This window comes from Grampus griseus (assembly GCF_964374135.1).
Source record: "Grampus griseus genome assembly, chromosome: 3".
Classification (NCBI taxonomy): Eukaryota; Metazoa; Chordata; class Mammalia; order Artiodactyla; family Delphinidae; genus Grampus; species Grampus griseus.
The window spans coordinates 44764853-44772726 of NC_139019.1; positions in this window are offsets into that span (position 1 = coordinate 44764853).

Consider the following 7874-nt stretch of genomic DNA (forward strand, 5'->3'; position numbering starts at 1 on the left):
TGAGGAAGCCTATGGACCTCTTCTCAGAAAGATGTTTTTAAATGCATAAAATAATCTACATAGGATTACAAAGGAAGCCAACTGTACAGAAGTTTAGTTATCAAGAATTTTTAAAAAACAATACAGTAATATATGAATTTCTTTATTATACATTAAGTAACAAGACCTAGTGGCATGTCTAATAACTACCGCACATTTGAAGCAGGGGTGGATGCAGAAAACTATTGGAAGATCTGTCACTACTGTAATGTTCTATTCCTTTAAGTATTACCTGCACATTTTAATATGAATACTTGACTTAGTCTCAAACTAATCAACACTTCTACCCTCCTCCCAAATAATGTAAGAGATTTTAGAAAGCTTTAACCACTTATCTTCTGAATTACATGATATTGTTGTCCACTATTTCCATACCACTTTCTAGCTATACCTCCAAAGTTAGTTGTTACTATTTTTGTGGTTTTAAACAATTAATGATTATTTTGATTTTTCCACATGTTGACCATTAAAAAAAAATTACCATTATTATTTGCACTTCATTATTTGCTTCTGTGCTCAATTTCCTTCATTCAAAAGTATATCTATGGGCTTCCCTGGTGGCGCAGTGGTTGAGAGTCCGCCTGCCGATGCAGGGGACACGGGTTCGTGCCCCGGTGCGGGAAGATCCCACATGCGGTGGAGCGGCTGGGCCCGTGAGCCATGGCCGCTGAGCCTACGCGTCCGGAGCCTGTGCTCCGCAATGGGAGAGACCACAGCAGTGAGAGGCCCGTGTACTGCAAAAAAAAAAAAAAGTATATCTATTAGTAATTCTCATTAAACTTTACAGGGTCTGTGAATGGTAAACACCACCAGTATCTGCCAAAAATGTTTGCTTCGCCCTGAATGCTGAAAGGTATTTTAACTGCATATAGAATTCTAGATTGAGGGTTATTTTGTTTAAAATAAATTAAAGATAGTATTCCCTTTGTCTGGTTTTTATTATACAGATAAAGCAAGAATAGGATGGTTTGAAACAAAAAACTTCTTGGTATGAGAAAGAGCTCTTAGAAATTTAAATATGGTAGCTGAAATTTAAACATGCAGTGAAGATTTGTACTATCTGCATCAATAACCTTTCCCTGATGTATTAATTTTCTATCACTGCTGTAACAAATTACCAAAACTTGGTAGCTTAAAACAACGCGAATTTCTTATTTTAAAGTTCTGGAGGCCAGCTGTCCAGCAGGGTCTCATTAGGCTAAAATCACAATGTTGTCAGCCTTCTTTCTGGAGACTCTAGGAGAGGATCAGTTTTCTTGCCTTTTCTAGCTTCTAAAATCCTTCTAGAATCCATTCCCATCACTTGGCACATGGGTCCCTTTCTCCATCTTTAAAGTCAGCCATGGTGAGTTGAGTCTTTCTCACATTACAACACTCTGACTTCCTCTTCTGCCTCCGTCTTTCATACGTAAGAACTTTTGTAATTACATCGGGCCCACCTAGATAATCCACGAGAATCTCCCTAGTTTAAAGTCAGTGGATTAGCAAACTTAATCCCGTCTGTATCCTTCAATTTTAAAGTGTACTGCTTGCAATATCGGAGGGTGTTACCCCGGAAGTATAATAGAATCAGACAATTAGGAGAGGCCACTGGGAAATTAAGTCTGGATGCCTCTCCAATGGCACATATTCTTGGGAGCTATCTGGATTGCCTTAATCACACGACAAAGTCATATATTGAAATTGGAAGCCTTGACTGGAATACCACAACATGTCATGCTGACCACTTTGAAAGCCTTTATTAGCTATAGTTGTTTTGCTCAGTCGGAGTGTCAACTCTTTTAACCTCTCCCATCTGAATTCTACATATCCTTTCAGGCTCAACTTTGGTCCATCTTTACCATAAAACATTTTTTTTTTTTTTTTTTTTTTTTGCGGTATGCGGGCCTCTCACTGCTGTGGCCTCTCCCGCTGCGGAGCGCAGGCTGCGGAGCACAGGCTCCAGATGTGCAGGCTCAGTGGCCATGGCTCACGGGCCCAGCCGCTCCGCGGCACGTGGGATCTTCCCGGGCCGGGGCACGAACCCGCGTCCCCTGCATCGGCAGGCGGACTCTCAACCACTACGCCACCAGGGAAGCCCGCCATAAAACATTTTTGATTGCTTCACCCCAACGGGCTCTCCCTTTTCCAAATTCCTATCAGTCTATAGTCTATATTTTATTATTTTGCTTCTAATTACTCTATTGTTTACTGTTGTTTCATCTTCATTGTCATCATCTTTGCTCCCATGTAGTGAGCCCCCACTATGGAATCAGACTCTGCTCTAAATGCATTTTGAGCACTACTTCAATTCTCATAACTACCCTTCAAGGTAGTTATTATTATCCTCAGTTCGTGGTGGAGAAAATAGAAACTCAGGAGGTAACATCTGGCACCCAGGTTCAGACAACCTGAAAGTGGAGGAACAGGAATTTGAACCCAATCTACCTGACACGAATCTGGTGCCTCTGATCCTTTTCCTATACTGCTCCAGACAATGTTTGTTTTGTTCTTAGGCTATAAGCTCCTCCATGGTAGGGACTCTATTTTTCTGAAACTCCCACAGCATCTAGCACAGACTTAAGCCTAAAGCAGGAGTCCAATGCAAGCATGGCATGGCAGGTTCGGCAAAAACATGGACTTGAAGCAGAATAGTGTCATAAGCAATGCAAACAGCCCCAGCTTTGGTTTATTGCATGAGTGAAGTGATTATACAAGAAGTCAAAGAACCTATTTCAACAGCTTTTATTTTGTGCCTTTAAAGGATGCCCGGTAGGTTAGGAAAATTTGGGGAATTCCCTTTAGTGGTTTTGCAAGGATGACTATGGTAACCTCGGTCAACGAGTCACCTAGCTAAACCTATGGAACCAGAAGAACACCAATGCCTGCAACCAGAGGGTTTACAAAGTTTCAATATCCAACCAGTTGTTGCTAAAATAATTTCAAATAATTTCTCTCAAAGGAGTGCTCTGTGGTTATGCCCAAGTCTCAGTGGGCCTGCTCCCTGCTGCCCTCAGCCAACCCTTCAGGGAAATTGAAGTGCTAGTTCACAGATCCCATCCTGGTATGAAACTCCAGAGCACTTACACTTGTGTTTAATGATAATAATTAAGGATTAAAAAGGGCTCTTCAGTGCACACAGATAATGCATTTTTTAGCCATGCAGAAGCATATCATTTCTTAGATCAGAGCATCTTCTAGTATAAAGTGTCCCAAATCTGTGCCTTGCCCAGAGGGGCACAGATGCACCCAAACATATTTTTCAGACATTCATGCACTTTATGTTCATGTGGTTGCAAAAGAACAGACAAAAGCCCTCCTGGAATCTGTGGAAACTGCAAAGATAAGCTCATTCGTGGGCTGCCCCTCAGATACTACTGCTGTAGGTGAATTGGCCAAGCTCAGACTTGGACAAGCAGATAATGTGAAGGAAAGAGGGAAGGTGCCATTGCTGAAAAGCAGGCCCTTGGGCCAAGATAGGGCTTGTAGAGAAACCCCCAGGCGATGCGGGAAGCCTGTGGGAATACTTCCTGGCCCTGTGTGTACATCCTGCTTTGTTTCTGAAGAGGGTGTTTGGCACAGGGTAGGTGTTTGTGGGTTGGATGAAGATGCTTCTCAGCTCACTGGCACAGGGTCCTCCCATAAAATGGGCATATAACTGGGGCTAGAAATATGCAGAATTATAGCTGGTGATGCTTTTAGAGTTTTTATTAAACCCTAGTCTACCCAGCCCACTTTGTTATTTTACTCTTTCCATCCAGCTCTGTGGGTCTGGATGCGGTTTCCACATGTGGCAGAATCCCCCACTCTGGCCTCCAGTCCGCTCTCTCCCAGAGTCCTGCGAGGGTGAGACTTGGCACATTTTCCTGTGTCCCATCCCCTCCACACCGTGCCCTGGCTACACCGCCAGTCTGACACCAGAGCTTCCCAACCTGTATGCCTCTGCACACCCTGAAAATGAGTGAAGGGTGGTCTGAAACGGTCAGGGTGCCAGTTTGGGGGACAGGCAGGGCCTGGGGCACAGGAGCCGCCCCCTCCTATGTCCTTACCCCATACAGCTTCTAGGAACAGCAGCTTTCTCTGTTGGCCCCAGCGAGTCTCATAACTGGTGTCATTTTCTGTGAGTGTCCTGAGAAGATTCAGAGGCGCTGTTAATTGCTGCCAATATAATCAATGAAGGCAAATGTCTATCTGCAGCAGTTTTTAATTTTTGGTGTGCATCAAATTTACTGACTAAGCTTTTTAAATTACGATGCCAATTCCCTATCCCCTGAAATTCTAATTCAGTCAACATGGGGATTCGAATCTGCATTTGAATTAACCCCCCTGAGCTATCTTTCTGAACCTCGTATTTATTGAGATAGAGGAGGCATTTTTAGCAAATAATCCCCAAACCTGGCAGGTTTATCTCTTGCCCATGATACATGTGTTTCTAACACAGACTGGCATGTGTGTATAGGATGTAGGTGGGGGAAATCACAGATAGGGAAACTGAGGCCCACAGAAGTGAACTGACTTTCTCAAAATCACAGAGAAAGTTGGAAGGATCGAGTCCTTGTTCTACAGTTGGCACTTCCGCCACTATCCCACACTATCTTTCTTCTTCAAGCTTTAACATGAGTTAAGAGAGGACTACTCCCTCAGCAGAACCCTGACATATTAGAAAAATGGGCTTGAGGAAGGGAGTGGAGTCAGGACTGTGATGGGAGTTGAAGAAGAGGCTGCCAATATCACGGAAAAGTGCCAGGTGAGGATTATATTACCTTTCAATAGTGTATTAAAGAGTTACTAAATTGGGGAATTAGGAATCTTAACTTAGTATAAAATCATAACTTTTGAATTGGATAGAGATATTAGAGGTTATCAAGTCTAATCTCCAGACGAGGAGAATGAGTGCCCTGAATGAATCCTAATCGTGATGGAGCTATGACCAAAACCCGACTCGATCAAGGTCAGTGGGCCTTCTGCTACTTTGCCTTCCCGAGTCCTTGATATGTTTTCCTGGCATGGCTTATAGGATCCCAGTTAAGGAAACTCATCATCTTTCACTTTTGAGGAAACAGGACTTTTCTGTGTAGCAAACTCATCTACTCAGACCACAATGGTCTCCATATCCTCACGGGTGCTTCCAGTGCTCTCAGAGCTTCTGAAGAGGGGGCAAGAGACACTTGGCATCTGTTACATACCAGCAGCTAACATAACTGCTGGCAGTAGTAGGCTCTGAATAAATGGTTGATGATGGATGGCATAATACAGAATCTGCCTTTCCATGAACTCCATGGACTATTTTCCTGCATATTGCGTTATTCAAGATGTTAGTCTTATGTGGCAAACAGCCCTAAAGTTTTTGATCTTTTTTGGGTTTTTTGTTTGTTTGGTTGGTTGGTTTTTTTTGTGGTATGCGGGACTCTCACTGTTGTAGCCTCTCCCGTTGCGGAGCACAGGCTCCGGACGCGCAGGCCCAGCGGTCATGGCTCACGGGCCCAGCCGCTCCGCGGTATATGGGATCTTCCCGGACCGGGGCACGAACCCGTGTCCCCTGCATCGGCAGGCGGACTCTTCCAGGCGCCACCAGGGAAGCCCTGATCTTTTTTCCATGTATCAGCAGTAACATTCTGAGGGTTTTTGTTTGTTTGTTTGTTTTTTTAATGTATCTTGAACAACTCTCTAAATTCTAATATGCTACAATCTCTTTCGGGACACAGACTGTGTTATTTACCTCTTCACACCTAGAACAGAGTCTGGTACATAGTGTATCCCAACTGAATGGATGAAGGATGAAGGACTGTCTTCCCCTCTCCACCTTCCGTGCCCTCCTCTCTCCTTTATCCGCACATGCTTACAGGAGTCCTCAGTAGCTGGTCAGAAATCTCGCAGGTGTCATGGAGCTGAGCAGTTCAGTGGTATTTGTGTGTGTGTGTGTGTGTGTGTGTGTGTGTGTAAAATATACGGGGGCACCGCTCCGCATGAGAAATCTGACAAAGGACATGGAATCTGTGTCAGAGCAGCTAGTGCTAGCAATGTGTACCCTTAGAATTCTGTCCTTACCAAAAGGTGACAGAGCCCACATCAAGCTTTGCCGTGGTTCTTGGATCCTATGTCCACGGCCTTTCTGCTCTCCCCCCGCCCCCTCCAGCTTCCCCCTCCTCCTAAGTCACTCCCGTTGTATACATGCGTCATTAGCAACCTCTCACTGTGGCAGGAACGTGGCTTTCATCTATGAATAGATTTTAACAGCCTCCTTCAAGCTTCCTCTCAGGGCTGCACTGACTCAGCCACGCGGGGGAACAGGGAGTGCTTTTACTGACAGCAAGCCTTACCATTCTAAGGTGTGATGATGGGAATGCAAGGAGAGAAGGGCAAGAAGACCCAGCCTGAAGGAAGCCTTCCTAAATGAATACATCCACCATGGAAGAGCCAGAAAGAAAGATGCTGAGCAGTTGGACAACTATTGTGGGTTGTTGTGGATAAAGGGATCATTCAGGATATGAAATTAGTGATTTCAAAAATAAGACCTCTTTCAGATTTGTGCTTTGATCTAAAGATTAAGAAGAAATTGCTTCCCCTGAGAAAGGCTATTTAGAGAGTCAATCTGCAAACAGCCAAGCTGGGGAAAAAGAGGATTTCCAGAAGGCAAATTCAGATCATGAGTGATGGGTGCCGTGCCTTGCAGGCTGAGTCATAGCTACCGCCTTTAATCAGTGACCGGACGCAGTTACCACAGCAGCCAGCTGCAAAACGCCCCTCTGCGGACCTTCAGAGATCCGAGGGACCGCTTCTGGCTCACGCTGCTTCACGCACCCAGAATGTGTGGGAACAAACCAAGTTAGAGCCTTAGGTGGGATGGAACCAGCCAAAGAGGTTTTTCCAGAAAGAAGTAACCTCATGGCTGTTTATGACTAGGACAAAAGATTCCCCTGATAGAAATGTTTGGTGTCTGCTTAATTGTTCTCAGGCAGTTATCACTGCAATCGGCAAGCTGCAATGTTGCAAAACCTGGTCTAGACCAGTATTAAAAAGAACCTGTTTGTGATTGTTTTTTTAAAATTTAAAAAAAATTTTTTTTTTTTTTTTTGCGGTACGCGGGCCTCTCACTGTTGTGACCTCTCCCATTGCGGAGCACAGGCTCCAGACTCGCAGGCTCAGTAATTGTGGCTCGCGGGCCCAGCTGCTCTGCAGCATGTGGGATCTTCCCGGACCGGGGCACGAACCCGTGTCCCCTGCATCAGCAGGCGGACTCTCAACCACTGCACCACCAGGGAAGCTCTGCGATTGTTTTTTGTTGGAGAGAGTAGATAAACAGTTCCACCCAAAGTCTCACTCAAGTGTTTACTCCGTCCCCCTCTCTTTGCCTCTCTTTCTGTGTGGCTTCTCAGGAGGGTGAGCATGAGGTGGGGTTTGAGGACACACCGAGATGCAAGTATATGCAGTGCTCCCTTCATGCCACTCGTCCTTAGCTGCAACAGGCAACACCTGGGTTAGTGAGCCAGGCTGGTGTTCCCAGAAGCAATGACTATGAAGGTTCTGGTTTTTATTTTCGTCAACTGGAGACTCTGCCCAGGAACATACTAGAATGACAGGGGCAGCTTCAGTCAGGTGGGGTTCAGAAACATGATGATTAGGAATATACCCATGCCCCCAAATACCACTTCCCACTGGAAACTCCACACTCAGACCTTCGTTTCTCTGACTCAGATTCTATGAACTCCCACTGCTGGGGTTTCTCCTCCCACTGACAATGATTCTTCTTCATCTCCTCTTTCTTTGTTCACAGCCAGGCATAGCCTCCATCCCCCTTTCCTCCTGGAGTCAGTATTAAGCGGAGAGTTAAATTTACCTTCTTAACCACGTGCTGA